The following is a 22,931-nucleotide window of genomic DNA, read 5'->3' as shown; positions in this document are numbered from 1 at the left end:
CTGTTTACCCATCTGTATAAATAGAATTCAGTGTAATTTTAAATCTTTTTGAAATGAAAGCTGCTAATGGAATTGAACAAATGGAATAAAAAAGTGGAAATATGGTAAATTTTAGCTCCTTTTTGTATCAGAATAATAGCATTTAGTTTAAGCACAAAGTAAATTTGTGACTTTAATAAATGTCATGTGGCACTTTGTTATTATTCATAAAATTGACTTCACAAAGCTGACTCATAGTAGGCTCTGATAAATTATTAACATACATTATTGCCATCTTTGTTCATCTGTGTGTATGGAAAACACAGCAGGTAATCTACCAAAAGTCTTATTTGTGACAGTAAACCATTTCTGAGAATCTACACGATAATACTCTATCCTCATGTTCACTAACTCAACAATCTTTTCACCAAACATTTCTCCAAGCCTGATTTTATTTTAGCAAAAGCCCTTGTAGCCCATATAGATTCCCACATACAATGTATTTCAATAGAATGAAATAACCCCCATGCAGCCTCTTAAAGTGACATGTCACAGGTTAGCAAGTGATTTCCACATTGCCTGATGTGTAGTGACTGCTGCCGCTGCTGGATCAGATTTATTTCTACTCCAAACAGTATGTGGCAGCTGGGACGTGATTCCAGTTTGGACCTTTGGTGAAATTAAGGAGCCATTCTTCTAAGGTAAAAAATATATATATAACATTTTAATCTGAGAACTCCCAAAACAAAGAACTTGCAGCAGTAGCAGATGAGTGATTATGTAATGATTTATAGTGTAATCACTTATGAGGGACTTAAGGGTTTATGTTGCTGGCTTGGTATCAGCCAGCTGTTTTACACAGTATCCAACTTTTGTGAAACAAACCTTTTTTAGCTTTTTTCCTAAGAGTACTAATGTGCTTACTTCATCAAATAAATAGGATGAAATTTAGTACACAAAACAGAAAGCAGCAGGAGTCACCGTATGTTTGACTGCAGAGAAGAGTCTGGGAAAGAATATTTAATAGGATGTCCACTTAGGATACTCTAAACATCATTACTGGCACTTGTCCAGCTCAAAAAAAAAGAAAAAAAAAGGAGGAGAAAGGAAGCTACCTACTGCTTATTTTAATTAGGTGAAATTATGTGGTTCAATAAAGCATGACAGCCTGCATAATGAGAGGAGAGACCCATGTTTATGAGAGAATTATTGATGACAAAAATGTTGGCAGAGTGCATGTTTTACTGTGACAGCTGGAAGCCATTTTATTATCTTTTCATTCATAATTTCCCACAAAGTGCTTCAGAGTGTAAACTGATAACACCATAGAAGTGTAGGGGGGAGGGGAGTAAAAGCTTATATACATATATATATTTATATATTGCACAGGAATGAGCACGAAGCATTTTTGTTCTTCACTTCAGAAGAACTGAGTCTGGTTGACCCTATCACAGTCCTCAGGGGGACAGTGTAAAGGCAGGTAAAGAGGGGCACTAGACTGTTATTTTATCCTGCCATCTGCGTCTCATATTTCTTTTTTTTTTTAAAGGTCAGCAACTAAACTTCAAATTGTATTGATCAGCACAATAAGCTCTAGTTTTTGGCACTAAATGGAAAAGTATTGGCTGCCTACAATCTAGCAGAGGGTTTAAATGTAGATCTTTATTAAAATAAGCTTTCTGTCTGCAATATTTTCTCCCTCCTCCTCTCCATACAATGTCATCACTTACTGTTCAGATCCTAAACAGAGACTATCTCAGCATGTTTAATGCTCAGCAACTTAGAGATGTGTATTTTCATGAGTGCTGTAAAAAAGAAATAAAAGGAAGCATCAATACACTGAGAAAACAAGATGACAGATCACTTCCAATTGGAATTGGTTTTAAAAAAGCCATTTTTTCCCACAGGAAATCTTTTTAGAAAAATTGCTTTCCAACTCACTTTCAGTAAAAGAATTAGATTTCAGATTTTTGGAAAAAATACAGGAAAAATTCATCCAAACTGAAATTTCTCCACAAAAAAGTTTCATTTTGTTTGAGAAGCCATTTCTCAGAGAAATGTTTGGATGAAAAAATGTTGATTCCACTTTGGACATCCAGCTGCAACCACTCTTCTGAACAACTAAAGAGTTAAATAGTTTGGCCCTGCTCTACTCCTGTCAAAGTGAATGGCAGTTATCATTTCGGTGGGAGCAGGAATGGATTCTAACATCTGTTTTGAACTATCTGAAATTTTATTGACTGTATTATAGTCAAATGCCGCTATTTACATAGGGAAGATGGGCAGTGTAATTGCTTGCATTTCATGAGTAACAGAAAAGAAAAAAAAAGGTGAAAAAAGAGAAAAGGAGAGACAGAGGAGGAGAATCAAACCTCTCCTTTTACTTCACCCTTTCATGAAGCTCAATATAACTACCTATCTTTGGTGCAAAGAGAGAGAGAGAAGAAAATGTAACTGAAACAATCCTAATATAGATTACTAAAGTGGTAGATTCTCAAATATGCTTGAATAATACTTCATGAAACTGGCCCAGGGGACACTATGCTACCTTCCCTCCTGCCTCAACCCTAGAGCAGCCAAGGGACAGCTCAGCTCTCGCCATAATTTAGAGCAGACTTTGAGTAAATCAGCAGTTTCAAGGCTGCTCTAAGTTAGGACAGCTTGTAACAGGTCCCAAAAGATTTCTGGGGATTCCTGGAGCATAGGAAATTTTGACCTCACCCCTTCCCTGTGAACATGGTGTTACAACAAACAAACAAAAAACAGAGAATGGGTCTTACATGGTCATCCACAATCAGTCCATCATTAGGCAAAACCCCCATTGATTTTGCTTGACTAAGGCTGATTAATGGCTATAAAATTTGGCCTCATATATTTAATACATTGGTTAAAATGTTCAAACCTAGGTGCCCCAAGTTGGGTTCCTAAATTCAGTTAAGAGATACTCAGTGTCAGCATCTTTCATTGACTTCATTGGAGTTACACCCAATTTACACCAGTGGGACTGAAAGGCGTATCAGGCCCAATAACCACTAGCAGATTATGAAAGAAAAGATGTACACACATTATAGCTTCTGCTCAATTTGTACTTAATATTTAAAGCAAAATAACATTTTAACTCTGCTGAAGCTGGAAATAAGTTAAATTGTGTTAAATTTTCTTTACTCTTACCTTTATAGAGAGACACTGTAAACAGGGAGCTTTTGCCAAGATGAGTGCTAGCATTACTAAATGATTTAAGATATTTTAAGGCTCTACTTTAATTCCTATTGACTGTAATGCTAATCACTAGCAAGGCCAGAGATGTTCAACTGCTGGCTCCATGAAGCTTCAACTGCTGACTTCGGATGGTTGTGTGCTTTACACCATATAAGACCTTTTCAAGCCATTACTCCCACACCTTTCTAGAATAAAGAAAGAAATCTGATGAGGTTCAATAAGGATAAGTGCAGGGTCCTGCACTTAGGACGGAAGAACCCAATGCACAGCTACAGACTAGGGACCGAATGGCTAGGCAGCAGTTCTGCAGAAAAGGACCTGGGGTGACAGTGGACGAGAAGCTGGATATGAGCCAGCAGAGTGCCCTTGTTGCCAAGAAGGCCAATGGCATTTTGGGATGTATAAGTAGGGGCATAGCGAGCAGATCGAGGGACGTGATCGTCCCCCTCTATTCGACATTGGTGAGGCCTCATCTGGAGTACTGTGTCCAGTTTGGGGCCCCACACTACAAGAAGGATGTGGATAAATTGGAGAGAGTCCAGCGAAGGGCAACAAAAATGATTAGGGGTCTGGAACACATGAGTTATGAGGAGAGGCTGAGGGAACTGGGATTGTTTAGTCTGCAGAAAAGAAGAATGAGGGGGGATTTGATAGCTGCTTTCAACTACCTGAGAGGTAGTTCCAGAGAGGATGGTTCTAGACTATTCTCAGTGGTGGAAGAGGACAGGACAAGGAGTAATGGTCTCAAGTTGCAGTAGGGGAGGTTCAGGTTGGATATTAGGAAAAACTTTTTCACTAGGAGGGTGGTGAAACACTGGAATGCGTTGCCTAGGGAGGTGGTGGAATCTCCTTCCTTAGACGTTTTTAAGGTCAGGCTTGACAAAGCCCTGGCTGGGATGATTTAATTGGGTACGGGTCCTGCTTTTGAGCAGGGGGTTGGACTAGATGACCTCCTGAGGTCCCTTCCAACCCTGATATTCTATGATTCTATGATAAAATGCCAACATGTTCAAAACTATGAAAACCCTCTTGTGATTCCAGAGAGGAAAGTGCTAAACAATGAGTTTCCAAACACTTAGCATGTCTTCTGGGGAGGTGGTAGGGAGTGGCATGATGAAGGTAAAATAATTGCAGAGTCTAAATAATTCAGTTTTAATTTGGCTGATCTACTACTTCCTCATATCCCATTGTAGACATTACTTTCTCACTATGACCCCAGTACAGGCCAGAGATGAGGAAAGGTTCTTACTGGTTCAACAGACCTGCCACTGTTGAGTATCCTGCTGTCTCCTGCAGGGAGAGGTGTTCATTTGAGATTTTAGAGAACAAGAGCCTTTTCATAACCTCAATTACCACAAGGTCAATCTGTGACTGAGTGTTCGAGTGGTACTTAGATTGCCTGGTAAGCAGCTGTGGCCCAAGAGCTGTGCTGAAATCAAGTTAAACTGTCATCAATGTCTATCTGCTAATGACAGCAGGAGCAGAGATTCTTTTCTCATAATTGGCTTTTTGAGGAGCCAGAGATGGGATTTGACACTTGAACAAATAAAGCCTTGTCAGGATTAAACTTTCATTTGTAATTCATAAAAAAACTTCTCTGTCTTTTCTATGTCCCTTTTCTTCCCATAGAACTTAAAAAATAATAATAATAATTTGCTGGGCAATAGACTTAATAGGCTTTCAAAATGGCAAAAATATATTCATATATTTTACTATAAATATATATTACATTTTTGCAATAAATATATTTATGCTCTGCCATGAGATTCATGCATAAGAATTGAAAATTACTGAGAAGCTGATGGCAGTATGTCAATTGATTGAGAATCCTTCACTCCCTTCAACTTTTATTCTTTCAGTAAGGTCTTACTGTAGGTTAAAATACAGTATGAAAAACAGCATTACAGTGGAATGAATAAACTGATCCAGTTAGATTAAAAACCAATGATATCTTGTCAATACCTAAATCAGAATGTTCCAAATCAAAGCCCAAACTAAACCAAATGTTTTAACTTAAGATCTACTGCATATCCATAGTAAAGAACTAAATGTGTTGTAGTCACAACTGTTTGAATGTTTGTGATGTATTATAAACGTGTTTTATGCATTATGCAGACTCTTATCTTCCCTTGGAACTGTTAGTCCTTGCTGACAATTACTTAAGCCTGGCAAGTTTCTGGGGAACAGCCATTAATGCACAGAGTAGTATGCCATCATTATTTAATAAGTATTCTAGAAAGGAACTTTCTACCCAATTTACTTCTCTTTCTGAAATTTAGCTGCAAATGCTTTCTATTATTGACAAATCTGTGTTTATTGGGAAGATGAGTTTTGAATAGTAGGCTCTATGTACTATTTTATATCTATTTGGTTTAAGCATACAGTTGTTACTCAAGCAAAACAACAAATGACCTCAAAGGGAGTTTCACTGTATCAGAACTACATAATCATCACTTGTAATTCTAGTCCTTTATTTCTCAGTTTCAGTGAGTGGGATTTTTATATGCAGTGGAATTCTGATAATAGGGCCAATCCTGCAAACGGTCCTTACATATTTACCTCTATCTTGAGCAGTGCCACTGAAGTCAATGAAACTAGCCCCGTGACAAGCAGCTGCAAAAATGTTTGCAAGGCTATAATGGACAGTTTTTTGCAACTCCCTTTTGGAGTGTTACAACCAAATGATCACTGTATACAAATTCATAAAACAATGAATTTCCAGAAATCGGGCATACAGCCGGAAGGAAAATCTTTACTTTAGGGTATGTCTACACAGCAAAAGCTTTGCATAGGCTAGCCTACCCAAACTAGCTTGCATCCAGCTTGCACAGGTAACCGTGGCAGTGAAGGCAGAGCAACATGGGCTTCAGCATAGGTAGTATAATCCTGGCAAAGACCCTGGCTATGTATTTGGCTCAATACCCCACGGTGGGTTAACTTCACTGCTCTGGTAGCTAGCTCAGGTAGGCTAGCCCATACAAAGCTTTTGCTGTATAGACCCCTTGGAAGGACGGGCATTAGGTTAAGTCAGTCAAGTTATAATTGCTTACAAATGGTGTTTCCTTCAGCTGATTATTATTAAAATGCTGAAGAAAAGCCTTTCCAATCTGATGCTTACACCAGCAGTTCTCATTGGTCAGTGTGAGTGCCAGTGTGAAAGTGGATTTTAGAATGTGCTGTAGGGTTTGAATTGTACACCCATCTGATCGCTCACAGCAGTGATCAGTGAAACAAAATCCCCTGGTATTCAGTTAGGTGCTACAAGTTATTAAAAGACACTAGGCTGGTTTGTGACTTTTGCTACAGCCCTGAGTGGTGTGGGGGCTACAGGGCCTCCCTGTTCACAAGAAGCCTTCACGAGCTTGTGCCTCGGGCAGATACAACTTCTGCCAGGGCTGCTTCTTGCATATCGTGAAAGAGGCGTGGGGAGATAAACCACCTGTGTCAGCCCATTCAAGGGGGGAGTTTTCTCTCCCAAAGCTTTGAGTGCCCTGTGCTCAGGAGCGGCAGAGTGCCGGAACGAGAAGCCATCTTCCTCACTCCTGTGCACTTGAGAAGTGGCTGCTGCTCCATGGCTGACTGGGGGGGCTCTCTTCCCCCAGCTCACACAATGATCTTAATGCACAGAGCACAGAGCGACTGCTCAGGCCATCTTCCCTACTCCGGGCATTTCACTTACCTCTTATTTTGATAAGAGATAAGTGAAATACCCAGAGTAGAGAGTTTAGAGTCATGTTTACTTTGATCATAAACTCTTTGGGGGCAGGGACTTTTTTGTGCCATGTTTTTACAGGGCCCAGCACAATGGTGTCCTGGCCTATGACTGGGGCTCCTAGGTGCTACTATAATACACAAAATAAATAAATAACTATCTAAAAGTGGGTAAAATTTTTCTAAAAGGGTAGGGGGTATTCTCAAAGACAGACAAGAGAGTTTGACACCTGAGTACCATGGAGAGTTTTTAACAAGCTACAAACCACCTTATTAAATCAAACATTTATGCTATATGAGTTATCTTATCAACAAATGAATTAAGTTTTCCCAGCATTGACAGTCAAAGGACTTAAGAATGTGAGCAAAAATTACAAATATCCCTTGTTCTTAAAGTGATACTATTGAGATCAATTTTCAAATATAGAAGTCTAATCTTAGACAACTAACTGCCTATTCAGGTGTTTAAATCCATATGTTAGATTCCTCAATGATAATTTAGGACCTTGATAGGATAATGATATCAATATTGACATAGGGTACAGGATGCAGAAAATTAACTCAATTTCAGGCTATATAACTTTCCCTTTAAAATCTCTGTAGGTGTGGTAGGGGGAAGATGTGTAGCATCCTGGCTCTGCTCCAACCCACCCGGTGTTCCCTTGGCCCTTCTTCTGCCTGCCACCACACCTACACAGAAATATGGGCTTATGGAGACTGCCTTCTGGGGAGGGGGAGACATTGCTGCAAAGGCAATGACCCCCTCTTTGTGGGCAGAATGGGCAGGTCTGCACCTTGATCACTAATATACTATCAGTTAGTACTATGTCTCTTTTCCTAACCTAAACACCTACCCAACCTACCTCAGTGTTTGTGTTGCTACATAAATACCCTTTAGCCAGTAGATTGGGTTTATGTACCCTAATCTTTACATGGCCTGCTTGCTGTCACTTACTCATACAATTCTGATCCAAGGGACCAAATTCTGTGCTGAATTGTATGCCTATAACACTACTGAATTCAACAGAATTACTTCAGATTAGGCCAGATGTAACTCAATTGAATGTTGGTCCTTTTAGGTTTATTGGATGATAAATGGCCACCATGAGGAAAAAGGAACACTCCATTCCCATTGTCATTACATGACTATATGTAGTTTTACATGTAGATTACAAGCAATTTTTTTTGAGATATCACCAAAATTAGACAGGGGAAAAGATTTAAATATTATTTTACACAAGGTTTTTTGTTATTGATGTGTTTTGTTAGTCTTTCAGAAACAAAAGCTAGATTTCTCTCTTCTTTTTGACACATTTTGACAGAATGGAGAGATGCAGAAAAGACAACTGACACTGTAGAGTCAAATATACAGTAGTAATTTAATTTTAAAAGTGTGCTGATGACTATAAACAACTCACACTTTTCTTTCAGAGTTTATGAGATCAATAGAACCCCTTGAGTGAATTACTGCCTGATATTTAGATCTCAGTCATTCATCATTCTAGCTACTGCATTTAGCTTATTCTTTATTATTTTTAATATTTTACAATTTGTATTTTTTCAGACAGAAATATTGGAAAATCAGTAAGGTGCTTTTTTCTTGTATGCTCTTTTAAGTTATTTGAATCCAGGGAGTACCAAAATAGCTCTAAATAAAGACATAAGAAATTCAGGAATATTTTAGCACATGCTTGCAGTTTCTCCCAAAGCTGTTTGGCTTTACTAATAGAAAAAGGAGAAAAAAAGGGATTTTTGTCTAACATTTTTTTTTCCCAGAAGGCAGATTACACAGATGATTATTGCACTGGCACCTTGACTACACATTCGATAAAGTGCTTAGCACAGCCCATCTCTGTGCTGAGTATACTGAAAAACAAATGGAACCCCTGGGCATTGCTGAGAATACTGAAGGACACCTGATACCATTCGTCATTTATCTTCTTCAGTGTCAAAACTTCGTGAAACTTGGTGATACTTGGTGAAACACACAAAAAAAGAAAGCCAGATAGGAAACTGATAATTGTCAAGGTCAAATGGAGACATTCGCCTTTAAAGCTGTCAGCAAAAATTGTATTTGCAAGTTCACTTTAAGAAACTATATTTTAACTTTTTTAAAGCCTAACTACGTCACTGGAATTACAGCTTTAGCTATCCGTGCTGAAGGCGAACTACACGTAAGAGATGGCCAGCAGGATCCATTTATTCGAGTTGTGAGTGTGGTACCTGCTATTTTCCTGAATTGTCCTTGAAAGCAGGACATCAGCACCATTTTTTATTTTGATGAAGGCTGCTCTGTAAACAAAGTCAGAGCTGCTGTTGACCAGACAGTAGTGTACTGTGAGAAACCCCAAAAATGTAAGACTTGATTCTGTAGTCAATGTTGCATTCCCTAACCTGCCGATGCTCCAATGGTCACCAATTCTTGTAAAATATGAGAATAGGATTAAAAGAAAAATCTCCTTCCATCTGTTGACATTTCTCCCAGTTACCAAACAGTAGATTTTGAGACAGAAGTGTGTAAATCTCCCTCTTCAGTTCGAATAGGACATAACTGCAGTTTCTCAAATAGTGCTGTCTGGTAAGCATGAGTAAACATTAATTTTTAAATAGCAACTACTATGGTTGCAGTATTACAATGTTTGACAAGGTGGCATATTGCTCTAGACATTTTCGTAGCCCTAAAGAAAAGTATTACCTTTGATAATATACAGTGTCTCCGCACCACTCTTCCTGGCATTTTGAATAGTTTACATTCACAACTAGTCTTTGGCTACTTTGTAGTCAAAGGACTCAAATCCAGTCCCCAATTCTTTTTAAAGTCATTCCCATGGTACATTAACGAATCAGGTAATTTTGAATTCCATAATGGCAGAGGAATGGATAGCCTTGGAATTGGAAGACTGGTGTTCAATTCCCTACTATTCCACAGACTTCCTGGGTGATCTCGGGCAAGTCACTTAGGCCCAGGTTGTCAAAGGTATTTAGACCTTGCTCGGTTCAGTATTGCAACACTTAACTGGCTCCTAACTCTTATTTTCAGAAGTTACTTAGGCATTTAGAAGCCTATGTCTCATTGAAACTGAATCTGCCTTTGAAAATCCCATGCTTAGTTCAGTGCCGTTCTGAAGTTTGCCAGCTGTTTAGTGATCAATATGAAGAGAGTTGGTTGTTTCAGCTGAGTTCCCAGTAGCTGGGTAGCTGTCCAGAGCACAAGAAATCACAACTGACATTAATGAGTGGTCACAATAGAGAGACCAAGAGCTGAATAGTAATGGTTACAAATCTAGACTCTTCCTCTCGCTGGAAGACTGGTGAGTTAAGCTTTCTCTATCAGTCCAAGATGTTGCTGGGTTATTAAATTAACATACAGGTAAAATACTCAGTGAGGAGACCCACAAACTAACATACAGTGCATAATCTATTTCTATAACTGTATTTTCCCCATTATTTTAATAGCCAAATAGGACATATGGTCACATTCTGAACTCATTTGTAGTGGGGCAAAGCTAAAGCTACACTGTTGTAATTCTAGAGTACAATGTCATTATTTTCTGTTTACACCAGCGTAACAGCAATTGGAAAATATATTGTAATAAGGCCTAAGTTTTAAACTGAAATTTACTTCAGGGGACAAATAAGAGTAGAGTTGTCTACCTCATTCCAGAATGGATTGAATAAATTTATACTACTTTACTTTCACAGAGCTGTTCATTGTTAAAAGCAAATTCACTTGTGGGTGCTTCTATAAGGCTGCCCAGTTCATAGCCCATTTAAAACAGAACCACTGCTGATAGCTATAATTAGTTTCATAACAACTCTTCCTGCTGCTGCTCTGTAAATGAGACTGCCAATCCAACTTTTATAGCAGGCATGTCACTAATTAGCACAGCCCAGACCACGTCCAAGGATGTCATAATGAAAGTATAACAATTGAGGAACTGAGGTCATTTTTCCAGCAGAATCTTGGAGACATTCCATTTGTAATCTGCATTTAAAGGTCGATTTGAGAAGAAATAATTGTACTTTGTTTTAGTCCATCTGGATTGGGCTGTAAATATGCCTTTCAGTTTTACAACATTAAGGGTTGGGGACAGCACTCAATGTCAGTATAATGTTCAAGAAGTCCTATCTGGGTGATTAACCTGGGAACATTCATCAGTTCCAATGTTCTGGTTTTGTCTTTCTAATCTTCCAAAGATTTATTCTTAAATGTAAGAAAAATGTCTATATCTCAGATCTTGGCAGCTAGACCAGGATCTGAATTCTTAATAGGGTATAAAATTTAGTTCCAGGGCAGCATATTTTTCCTTTGTGGCCAGTCATAACATATGTAATAAGTTTGTTAGCAGGGGAGAGGGAAAGTGAAGAGAACAAATCTATATATTCCTTTGGTATGAAGTCTTTTTATTGGTTCTTCAGCAATAGGAAGCATTGTATTTTGCTAATCTTCTGTCTTGCTTTATATTTGCTGGGTTTTACATAGTGTTTGAAAAGTATCTGACATTTCTAGCTGTTTCTATTTCTGGTTTAAATGTTCACATACCCATTAACTTCCTTCTTTCTCTTCCAGTCTAAATTAATTTAGAATGAGAGCTAGCAATTTTAGCCCATGCAAGCACAGTATCAAGGCTGAGCAAGGCTATTGGACTAAAGTGTCTAGCTCATTCCCAAAATCTTCACTTTCCAGTTTCAAGTGTTCTTCAGCCAGCCACATACTAGCCATTAGTACCAAGAGGGCAACTGGTCACTCTTTAAGAAATTATTTAACAGAAAATGCCTGAAGTAGAAATAAAGTCATGTTGATGTCCCCTTTTACAGCCCCACCCTCCCCCGCATACCCTACTCTGCATGCTATTTCAGCTAAGGACAACCAGAAATTTGTATTTAAAACCAAGAAGAAATATAGGTCACCAGGTGCTGGGAAACATCTGGTACTTAAAGGCCTGATGCAGAGCCCCCTGAAATCACAGGCAGGCTTTCTATGGATGACAGTGGGTTTTGGATCCTTAAACAGGTCCTTAAACTGCAGGACTGTTGACTGCCATGCCTTTTTCTACCAGCCAAACTTTCTGAAAGTATAGGAGCTGTTTTTCTTGCCACTCTTGTCTCTGAAAACAATGTTAGTTCCAGAATGACATAGTAGTTTTGCAAAATGCTAGTAGAATGGCACTGTGACTGGCGCTGACATTCTCAGAACTGCTACCAAATGGAGTAGGTCACATATTCCCATTCTGCTGTCTCGATGCAAGTAGCTTTTTGGTGTGTTTCTTTTTAAACACTAAGTAATGCCAAATCCTTCTATCCGAGAATCATGTGCAGCTCCCATACAACTCCATTTGGAAGAAAACTTCTTTTCATCTTTCTAGGTGGCTAGAAATGGTAGAATAGAGATGGTATGCTTTTAATTTCCTTGGGCAAGTTCTACCAGGATGCATCTACAGTCAACTTCCACTGTAACTCAGTGTAACCCTTCTGCCCGTCAGAGTTGGCAGCAACAAGGGCCGGGTTCAATATCTAGGGGATCCATTCCAATAACACAATGCAAACCAGCTGGAGCCCCCACCCAGTGACCTGGGACAAATATATACCACCCCCGCTGGGCGCCTCCAAGAGGCAATACTTCCCCTCTCGCAAGCACATAGTCTGAGTGTAGCAAAAAGCCTTTTAATAACAGAGAAAAACAATGTGGCATTATGTTGGGGAAACACCACCAACAGGATTCATAACACAACCCATGAGCAAAAACCCACCCCAAGCAAATTGGGGCATGTCCTTTCCCTTTGGTTCTTGAGTCCAGCAACCCCAAATCACCCAAAGTCCCAAAAGTCAAATGACCCAAAAGTCTCTGTCCCTGGTCAGGGCAGCCCCAGAGTTCGAAAGTTTATCTGCAGAGCTTTACCTCCCAACCTGGGTGGAGATGGGGCGAGGGGGGTAGAGAGAGGTAAGGGGCACCTTACATGATCTGAAGCTGACTGCCCCGCAGCTCCATAGGCCTCCGCTCCGCTCCACCAGCTGCCCCACGAACTGCTTCGCTCAGCTCTGCTCTGCAGCCCACAAGCTGCTCCCACCATCCCACAAACTGCTCCACTCTGCGTCCCACAAGCAGCTCCTGCCGTCCTATGAACTGCTCCACCAGCCTGTCCACAAGGCACTCCAGCCATCCTGCCAACTGCTCCACCATATATCTTCAGGCTCCCCCACTACTTAACACAACGCTCAGTGATTTCAGCTCTTAGTCAGTTCAGCTCTTTGGTGAATTCAGCTTGTAGTAGGGGAGCCTCAGTGCTGGTGCACCATTAACCCAAAGTGAGCTCAGCAGCCTGTAACTAGACTCCTAATGGAATCAAAATTAGCTCTAGATATTCCACAGTGAAGAGGGAAGGAAGTGCAATTAGCATGTAAGGCCCTCACCAAGGGGCCCACACCACCAAGTATTAATACTTGTCCCCAGCCTCTCTCTATTCAGAGTTTTGGAACCCATGACCCTTGCCTAGCAAGTGCTACTTAGTTGATGATGAGTCCCTCCATCATAACGAAAGGCCAAGTACAGTTCCAAGCACAGTTCCCATAATCAGGGTAATAACAATTTATTCTTCCTGCCCAATAACAGAGACACTGGGAATCCCACAGCAGCCAAAGTGACCATTTGGGCAGCTATGGCCTCATTCTAGGCGGGGTGGGTGTGCCTATGCAAATGAGAGTGGCCCCTGAAGTTCTTTTCCACAAGTTGCCACACCTCACCACCAGATGTCAGGGTGGACCTCATCCTGACACTGCTTACATCAATAAGATCTCTACAAGCATATCTGAATTTGACCCCTGGGTATGAACAGCATATAGTCTTCATCAACACTTTCCCAGAAATCTAGCAAAATCAGATGGAGAAGTTTTCTTTATTCATTTGTAATATCTGTCTGTACACAATCATCTAGACCTCACACATATATTTTTGGTCAGTTTAAAAAAAAATTACTACCATGCAACTAATGCACCTGTTGTGACAAAGGAAACAAAAAAGGAATAGGAAAACTATCCTTGTATAGAAATATTGCTCAGAACGGCCCTTATATACTAGGTGACATGCTTAGAAATACTTGTGGATGAAAGGCACTATAAAAATGCAAGGTTATCATTAATGCAATTAATAACTGAACTAGAACATCAATACATACTTGTACTCCATGTACACCTTTACATGCATAATTTATAGGTTTAAAGACGTAGGACTGACAAAGTGAACATTTTGGTTGCACACACCAAACAAACACCATCTACTTTCATTCACTGCAACCCTAACTAATTTTCCTGGGACTGCCATTACGATGAGGTGCTATTATATTTCCTAATTCTAGGGCCACTGACATAGGGGTCATTCTCTTTAATCATGGAAAGTGTGGGGAGTGGTTCCCACCTGGAGAGAGAAAGGAAATAGAATTCCTGTCATCCCAGATTGTTTAAACATGTTGCTGTTACAGCAACACTATTGACAAGCAGCAGCTGTGGAGAGAGCTTGTATTATTTCTGTCTCTTCAGTAGCAAAATATTCCTGCAAGGCCAATTATGATTTGCTAGAACTAAAAATATGGTAAACCAGATTGATCATGCTTACCATAAAAGAACTGTCTTATATGTGTAGTAGGCATTTTACTTTAAAAAAACTCACAATTTTAGGTTATATTTTTTTCCCCCAGACATGAGGAATTCTTGCCAGAATAAGAATCTCACTCACAATTACAAATATATATTTGAATAACTCAGCTTCTTTAATGAGACTTAGAGAAAAAAATATATACTGCTTGTGTAAAAGCAGATGTGTACTATACCAACCCTTGGGCTAGCACATATTTGCATACAGAAATTGCATTCATCATAGAGAAAGAGAAACTAGGGGAATTCTTGTAAGTTAGTGGTAGATGCAATGCAGGTTGAAGCAATGAGTGGCAAAGTACAGCTGATACTGTGAACTCAATCTGAGATAAACTAGGCATATTCTATTCATCTGCTGAAGTCAGCTACTCAGAAAAGTGATGAGTATGTTATAAAAGAGAATGTTAAAACATTCATTGATTTCAGTGAGAGCAGGATTAGGTTCCATACTTGGTTGTATGGTAAAGCAGATGCTGTTACTGTAGGCTCTCAAATGAATTGTTCTGGTTTGGTACCTTAAGCTTTCTGCTTCATTGTTTCAGTGATTCTTAAAAGAAACATTTTTTTTAAATCAGGGTATGTTCTGGAACTCCACTTCTAAAGACAAAAGAAATTTTTTTCTGAAAAATTTCAGGAAAAGAGAGAAATGACTAACTGGAATGTACCTGAAGTCTTGCTTTATAGGGGCTCAGTTAGAGTTATGTGACACTATGTATGTAATATTGGTTGACATAGGGTTTTACTGGGTCTGGGCTAAACTTCATGCTCCTAATACAACCAGGTGAATTTAAATATTTTCATGTTATGAGAGTCCCCTAAAAGTATATTCTCAATGGTGACACCCTCACTATGCTGTTCTGTTCACATTTCCTTGCTCAAAACCCACCCCTGGTCAGGTAATCTACCAGTCTGATGCTCACCAGCTCCATTATATTAGACAATGATTTAGAGAAGCATTGTTTTCCTTCCCAGGGTCAGAAAGTGACAGATCTGCGTTATTCTCAACACCTCCTGGCTGAGAAAGCTTAAGAAGCGACTCAAGAAGCATCTAGCTCAGAACACAAAAATGAACCTGAATCTCTGACAGAGCAAGTAGCCCACAGCACTAACCACAGAGTCACAATGCCATTCCATAGCTGATAATGGTAAGGAAACATGCCAAACAGTTTCTTTCTTTGTTTTGCTTAGGAATGTTTCAATACCTTGAGAAATATACAGTAGCATGAGTAGGAGGAATAAGGAGATTTTTCCATTGAACATTTATACCAACTAGGCATGACATAGCAAGTGCTGGATGCTTGATTTACCCAAAAACTATACACAGATAGCCCTTTCAAAATATACTACACACTATTTTCCTCTTTTTAGGATTATTGTGTGGATTTAAAAAAGCAAGCAAACTGGTGAGCAGGGAACATTATTGTAAGAGTAACACCTCTGGTGGGCAAGAGAAGGGATGTAACCTCTTTCAGGCATAGTCAGCATCCCTCCACAACCACAAATGTTTTTATTTGCTTTCAGCCTCATATAGCTGGGTTATTTTACCACAGTTTATTTTGTTGTTGTTGCTGAAAAGTGCAGGAAATGCCAGCATGAGAATGGCCTTTTCCGGTGAGGTTTTTGGACACAAGCTGTACTGTAAATCATGGCAACTGGCTTCAGAAAGTGACAAGAGAAGTTCAAAGCAAGAGGATGGTTCAGGGGATCAGACTGATGACAGCAAAGCACATGAGATTTGTTTTTTCAACAAATCCAATTATTGAATTTCAAAATATGGTGAATTATTGCTTCAGCAGTACTGAGGGTGCCTACAGTTAGGCCTGGTCTACACTAGGAGTTGAAGTCTAATTTAGCAGTGTTAAATCGATTTAACCCTGCACCCACATGATGAAGCCCTTTTTTTCGACTTAAAGGGCTCTTAAAAGCAATTTCTTTACTCTACCCCCGACAAGGGGATTAACGCTGAAATCGGCCTTGCTGGGTCAAATTTGGGGTAGTGTGGACGCAATTTGACGGTATTGGCCTCTGGGAGCTATCCCAGAGTGCTCCATCATGACCTCTCTGGACTGCACTCTCAACTCAGATGCACTGGCCAGGTAGACAGGTAAAGGCTCGCAAACTTTGAATCTCATTTCCTGTTTGGCCAGCGTGGCAAGCTGCAGGTGAGTGCAGAGATCATCAGCAGAGGTGACCATGATAGAGTCCCAGAATCTCAAAAGAGCTCCATCATGGACAGAATGGGAGGTATGGGATCTGATCGCTGTATGGGGAGAGGAATCCGTACTATCAGAACTCCGTTCCAGTTTTCAAAATGCCAAAACATTTGTCAAAATCTCCCAGGGCATGAAGGACAGAGGCCATAACAGGGACCCGAAGCAGTGCCGCGTGAAACTTAAGGACCTGAGGCAAGCCTACCAGAGAGGCAAATGGCTGCTCCGGGTCAGAGCCCCAAACATGCCGCTTCTATTATGAGCTGCATGCCATTTTAGGGGCTTCAGCCACCACTACCCTAACCATATGCTTTGACTCCATCAGTGGAGAGGGAGGCAACATGGAAGCAGGTTTTGGGGACAGGGAAGATGATGATGATTGATGATAGCTCACAGCAAGCAAGCAGAGAAACTGGTTTTCCCAACAACCAGGAACTGTTTCTCACCCTGGACCTGGAGCCAATATCCTCTGAACCCACCCAAGGCTGCCTCCTGGACCCGCCAGGTGGAGAAGGGACCTCTGGTGAGTGTACCTCTTTAAATAGTATACATGGTTTAAAATCAAGAGTGTTTAATGATTAATTTTCCCTGGCATTCACAGCCAGTACAGCTACTGGAAAAGACTGTTAATGCGTCTGGGTTATGGAGCAGAAATCCTCCAGGGACATCTCCATAAAGCTCTTCTGAATGTACTCCCAAAGCCTTTGCAAAAGGTTTCTGGGGAGAGCAGCCTAATTCCGTCCACCATGGTAGGACACTTGAGCATGCCAGGCCAGTAGCACATAGTGGGGAAACATTGCAGAACAAAGCATTGCAGAGTATGTTTGCTGGCGTTCAAACAACATCCGTTCTTTATCTCTCTGTTATTCTCAGGAGAGTGATATCATTCATGGTCACCTGGTTGAAATAGGGTGTTTTTCTTAAGGGGACATTCAGAAGTGTCTGTTCCTGATGGGCTGTTTGCCTGTGGCTGAACAGAAATGTTCCCTGCTGTTAGCCATGCAGTGGGGGGAGGGGCTAGCCACATGGTGGGGAGAGGCAAAATGCGACCTTGTAACGAAAACACATGTGCTATGTATGTAATGTTAACAGCAAGGTTTACTGTGAAAGAGTGTACCCATTGTTCTATAAAATGTGTCTTTTTAAATACCACTGTCCCTTTTTTTTCTCTACCAGCTGCATGTGTTTCAAGGATCACAGGATCTTCTCCTTCCCAGAGACTAGCAAAGATTAGAAGGCAAAAAGAACGCACTTGTGATGAAATGTTCTCTGAGCTCATGCTGTCCTCCCACACTGACAGAGCACAGATGAATGTGTGGAGGCAGACAATGTCAGAGAGCAGGGAAGCACAACATGAATGCAAGGAGAGGTGGCGGGCTGAAGAGAGGGCTGAAGATGATAGGTGGCAGGATTCAATGCTGAGGCTGCTGGAGGATCAAACTAATATGCTCCAGCGTACAGTTGAGCTCAGGAAAGGCAGCTGCAGCACAGACCGCCGCTACAGAGCCTGTGAAACGAACCGCCCTCCTCCCCAAGTTCCATAGCCTCCTCACCGAGATGCCCAAGAACGTGGTGGGGAGGCCTCCGGCCACCCAGCCACTCCACCCCAGAGAATTGTCCAAGCAACAGAAGGCTGGCATTCAATAAGTTTTAAATTTTTTAAGTTAAGTTTTAAAGTACAGTGTGGCCTTGTCCTTCCCTCCTTCCCCACCCCTCCCGGGCTACCTTGGCAGTTATCCCCCTGTTTGTGTGATGAATTAATAAAGAATGCATGAATGTGAAGCAACAATGACTTTATTGCCTCTGCAAGCGGTGATTGAACAGGGGAGGGGAGGGTGTTAGCTTACAGAGAAGTAGAGTGAACCAAGGGCGGGGGGTGGTTCATCAAGGAGAAACAAACAGAACTTTCACACTGTAGCCTGGCCAGTCATGAAACTGGTTTTCAAAGCTTCTTTGATGCACACCGCGCCCTCCTGTGCTCTTCTAACTGCCCTGATGTCTGGCTGCGTGTAACCAGCAGCCAGGCGATTTGCCTCAACCTCCCACCCTGCCATAAACGTCTCCCCCTTACTCTCACAGATATTGTGGAGCGCACAGCGAGCAGTAATAACAGTGGGAATATTGGTTTCGCTGAGGTCTAACCGAGTCAGTAAACTGTGCCAGCACGCCTTTAAACGTCCAAATGCACATTCTACCACCATTCTGCACTTGCTCAGCCTGTAGTTGAACAGCTCCTGACTACTGTCCAGTCTGCCTGTGTATGGCTTCATGAGCCAGGGCATTAAGGGGTAGGCTGGGTCCCCAAGGATAACTATAGGCATTTCAACATCCCCAACAGTTATTTTCTGGTCTGGGAATAAAGTCCCTTCCTGCAGCTTTTGAAACAGACCAGCTTTCCTGAAGATGCGAGCGTCATGTACCTTTCCCGGCCGTCCCACGTTGATGTTGGTGAAATGTCCCTTGTGATTCACCAGTGCTTGCAGCACTATTGAAAAGTACCCTTTGCCGTTTATGCACTCGCCAGCTTGGTGCTCCAGTGCCAAGATAGGGATATGGGTTCCATCTATTGCCCCACCACAGTTAGGGAATCCCATTGCAGCAAAGCCATCCACTATGACCTGCATATTTCCCAGGGTCACTACCCTTGATATCAGCAGATTTTTGATTGTGTTGGCTACTTGCATCACAGCAGCCCCCACAGTAGATTTGCCCACTCCAAATTGATTCCCGACTGACCGGTAGCTGTCTGGTGTTGTAAGCTTCCACAGGGCTATCGCCACTCGCTTCTCAACTGTGAGGGCTGCTCTCATCTTGGTATTCTTGCACCTAAGGACAGGGAAAGCAAGTCACAATGTTCTATGAAAGTGCCCTTATGCATGCGAAAGTTTCGCAGCCACTGGGAATCGTCCCAGAGCTGCAACACTATGTGATCCCACCAGTCTGTGCTTGTTTCCCGGGCCCAGAATTGGCATTTCATGGCATGAACCTGCCCCATTAGCACCATGATGCCCAGATTGCCAGGGCCCTTGCTTTGAGCGAAGTCTGTGTCCATGTCCTCATCACTTTTGTCACCACGCTGACGTCGCCTACTCGCCCGGTTTCGCTTTGGCAGGTTCTGGTGCTGCATATACTGCTGGATAATGCACGTGGTGTTTAATGTGCTTCTAATTGCCAAAGTGATCTGAGCGGGCTCTATGCTTGCCGTGGTATGGCGTCTGCAAGGAAAAAAGGTGTGAAACGATTTTCTGCCGTTGCTCTGATGGAGGGGGGCAACTGATGACATGGCTTACAGGGTTGGCTTACAGGGAATTAAAATCAACAAAGAGGGGGCTTTACATCAAGGAGAAACAAAAACAACTGTCATACAGAATGGCCCCCTCAAGGATTGAATTCAAAACCCTGAGTTTAGCAGGCCAATGCTCAACCCACTGAGCTATCCCTCTCCCCGCTGTGCCAGGCAGGACTGAATTTCCATTAAAGTTTTCAAGGTGCCCTTGACAGATCTCACCAAAATGATTGTCGGCCATTGATTTCACGGAGGGAGGGATAAAAGGAGGGGGGAGCAAATGAATACAAAATAAATCCAGTCTATTTCTTGTTTTGATCCACTCCATCTATCTTTTACATCTTAGGCTGGCAGCAGACTGTGCAATAGGACTATTAGCCATCCTCATTTCCTGCTTGCTTGCCAGAAGACAGTGCAATACGACTGCCGGCAGGACTAAAGAGAATGACCTGGTTGAGTCACTCCTATTTATGTCCCTGTGCTCATGTCTGCCCAGGCGCTCCTGACCGACATCACCCAGACAGCCAAGAGCACCTAGGACATGATGACGATGGTTATCAGGCCTATTGCACCGTCTGCTGCCTCAAGGCAATGAGCTACTGCTGTGTAGCAATGCAATACTGTGTCTGCCAGCACCCAGGAGACGTACGGTGACAGTGAGCTGAGCGGGCTCCATGCTTGCCATGGTCTGGCATCTGCATGGGTAACCCAGGAAAAAAGGCGCAAAACGATTGTCTGCCATTGCTTTCATAGAGGGAGGGTGGGCCTGATGACTTGTACCCAAAACCACCCGCAACAATGTTTTTTGCCCCATCAGGCATTGGGATCTCAACCTAGAATTCCAATGGGTGGCGGAGACTGCGGGAACTGTGGGATAGCTACCCACAGTGCAACATTTCGGAAGTCGACGCTAGCCTCTGTATTGTGGAAGCACTCCGCCAAGTGAATGCACTTAATGCACTTAGAGCATTTTGTGTGGGGACACACACAATCCACTATATAAAAAAGATGTCTAAAAAACCGACTTCTATAAATTCGACCTAATTTCGTAGTGTAGACATACCATTAGAATGGACAAATGAAGGAGGAAAACACAGTCAGAATGATGAGACTCCTCACAAGAGGCACAATGGGCAAGATCTAGAACTAATGTACATCAGCAGAATGCCATTGATGCATTCCAGCTGAAGTTATAGCCAAAAAATCCTGGGCTACATTGTCAATAGCCCTGCGTGGCTGTATAAAGGACCCAATAACTCCCCCCCTCCCCCACACACCTTGCACAGGTGCAACCACAATCTTGGCTTCCATTTCTTGTGCATAAAGACCAGCAGTGGGTAGCACCACCAGACCCCTAAAGAGGAGGCCTGGCCTTGCCATTTTACATAGCAGACAGAAAAGCAGCGCAAGGGAGAAATGCTGCACCTGTACAAAGGGTTCAGAGTAGCAGCCGTGTTAGTCTGTATCCACAAATAGAAAAGGAGGACTTGTGGCACCTTAGAGACTAACCAATTTATTTGAGCATGAGCTTTCGTGAGCTGCAAAAGCTCATGCTCAAATAAATTGGTTAGTGTCTAAGGTGCCACAAGTCCTCCTTTTCTTTGTACGAAGGGTGTCAGCTCCCATAGTGGCAGTACCACGTTCTGCAGGGCTAACAAGGAAAGTCTGCCAAAATGCCTTGGGAGGCTGTCATTGATGTAGAGAACTTCCAACCCCACCCTCACTACTAACAAACACTCTGGCCATAAGAACACTTCCATTACCTCAATGTGAAAAAAATCCCTTCCTTCCATGAGAGATCATACACAATGTAGGAGAAATAGTAACCGAAGCAGGAAATGGATAATGGAAGACAACTGCTTTTAAGAAGAAGCATATCATGCTTGCCAGAAAACAGCCACAGCCTAAACATTAGAGATCTATCAAAAGCCTCAGAGAAAAACAGGTACAACTCAATGAAAAGGAAGGAAAGGGTTTCTTCCTTTACTATGTTTCTGAAAACTCCTTACATTATTGGGGGCTGAAATTTTGTTTTTGTGTGTTATCAGAAACATTGCCTTCATTAATTATATAAACCAGAAATGACAGTAAAGTCTAATGTCTATCCATCAACTTCCTCCTTTTTCCAGGTTGTCTTCATAATCACTGCAGAATTAGACCTTCAGTTTCTGTTCCTGTCTCAAGGCTTCAAGTAAATCATAATATCCAAACTAACTTCTTGAGGATTTCAGATGATCTTCAGGATTCAGATAGTACATCAGCTATCCTAGAGATATAAAATAAAAGTAAAAGTGAAAGAAAGAGGTTATTAAATTATAAACTTATCTATGCCCAATGTCCAGAAGATCTTAAAACGATCAATTGAAAGCACTGGGGCAAATTCACCAGTAGTATGCTATGATGGTTTTGGCAACACAAAAATAGCTGTAAACCTGTGAAGATTAGTTTAAAGCTACTTTGTGTTGCTGAGGAAGTACAAAGCTGCTGAAGTTTACAGGTGTATCTTTATTTGCAAACAGCTCACTAGTTGCAAATACAAAAGCAACATTTTCCAAATAAAGCAAAAAGAGGAGCAATGGGGAAAACCTCCAAACATTCCTTCTAGACAAAGTATAAATATACTCACATACTCAGCAAATACAAAAATAACAAAGAAATTCAAATAAAGGGGCCTTGAGCTTTGCATGAGAAAATATCACAGATTAAATTTTGTGTATATAAAGATGTACTCCAGAGAAACAAGCCTTCAAAGAAACAGGCCCTCAACAGAAATAGCTCCTTCTCCTTGGGATGCTCAGCAGCTATAATCTTGCTAACCTCATTTGCTGAAATAAGAGAATGGGCAACAGACCTCCTGGTTTGGTAGGAAATATTTCTGG

General features: G+C 41.5%; 1 long non-coding RNA gene across 1 annotated transcript; it reads left to right on the top strand.

Annotated features, from left to right (window-relative positions):
* Window positions 1–593: 593 nt before the first annotated feature.
* Window positions 594–18,491, top strand: LOC311515162. The gene is made up of 4 exons (XR_014710067.1): window positions 594–680; window positions 15,529–15,701; window positions 17,092–17,289; window positions 17,943–18,491. It is a non-coding gene; the product is annotated as an uncharacterized lncRNA (long non-coding RNA).
* The last annotated feature ends 4,440 nt before the right edge of the window (window positions 18,492–22,931 follow it).

The sequence above is a fragment of the Lepidochelys olivacea genome, assembly GCF_965140295.1.
Source record: "Lepidochelys olivacea isolate rLepOli2 genome assembly, chromosome: 1".
Taxonomy (NCBI): domain Eukaryota; kingdom Metazoa; phylum Chordata; order Testudines; family Cheloniidae; genus Lepidochelys; species Lepidochelys olivacea.
The sequence above is the reverse complement of the archived record's forward strand: the minus strand, read 5'-3'. Positions and strand labels throughout refer to the sequence as shown.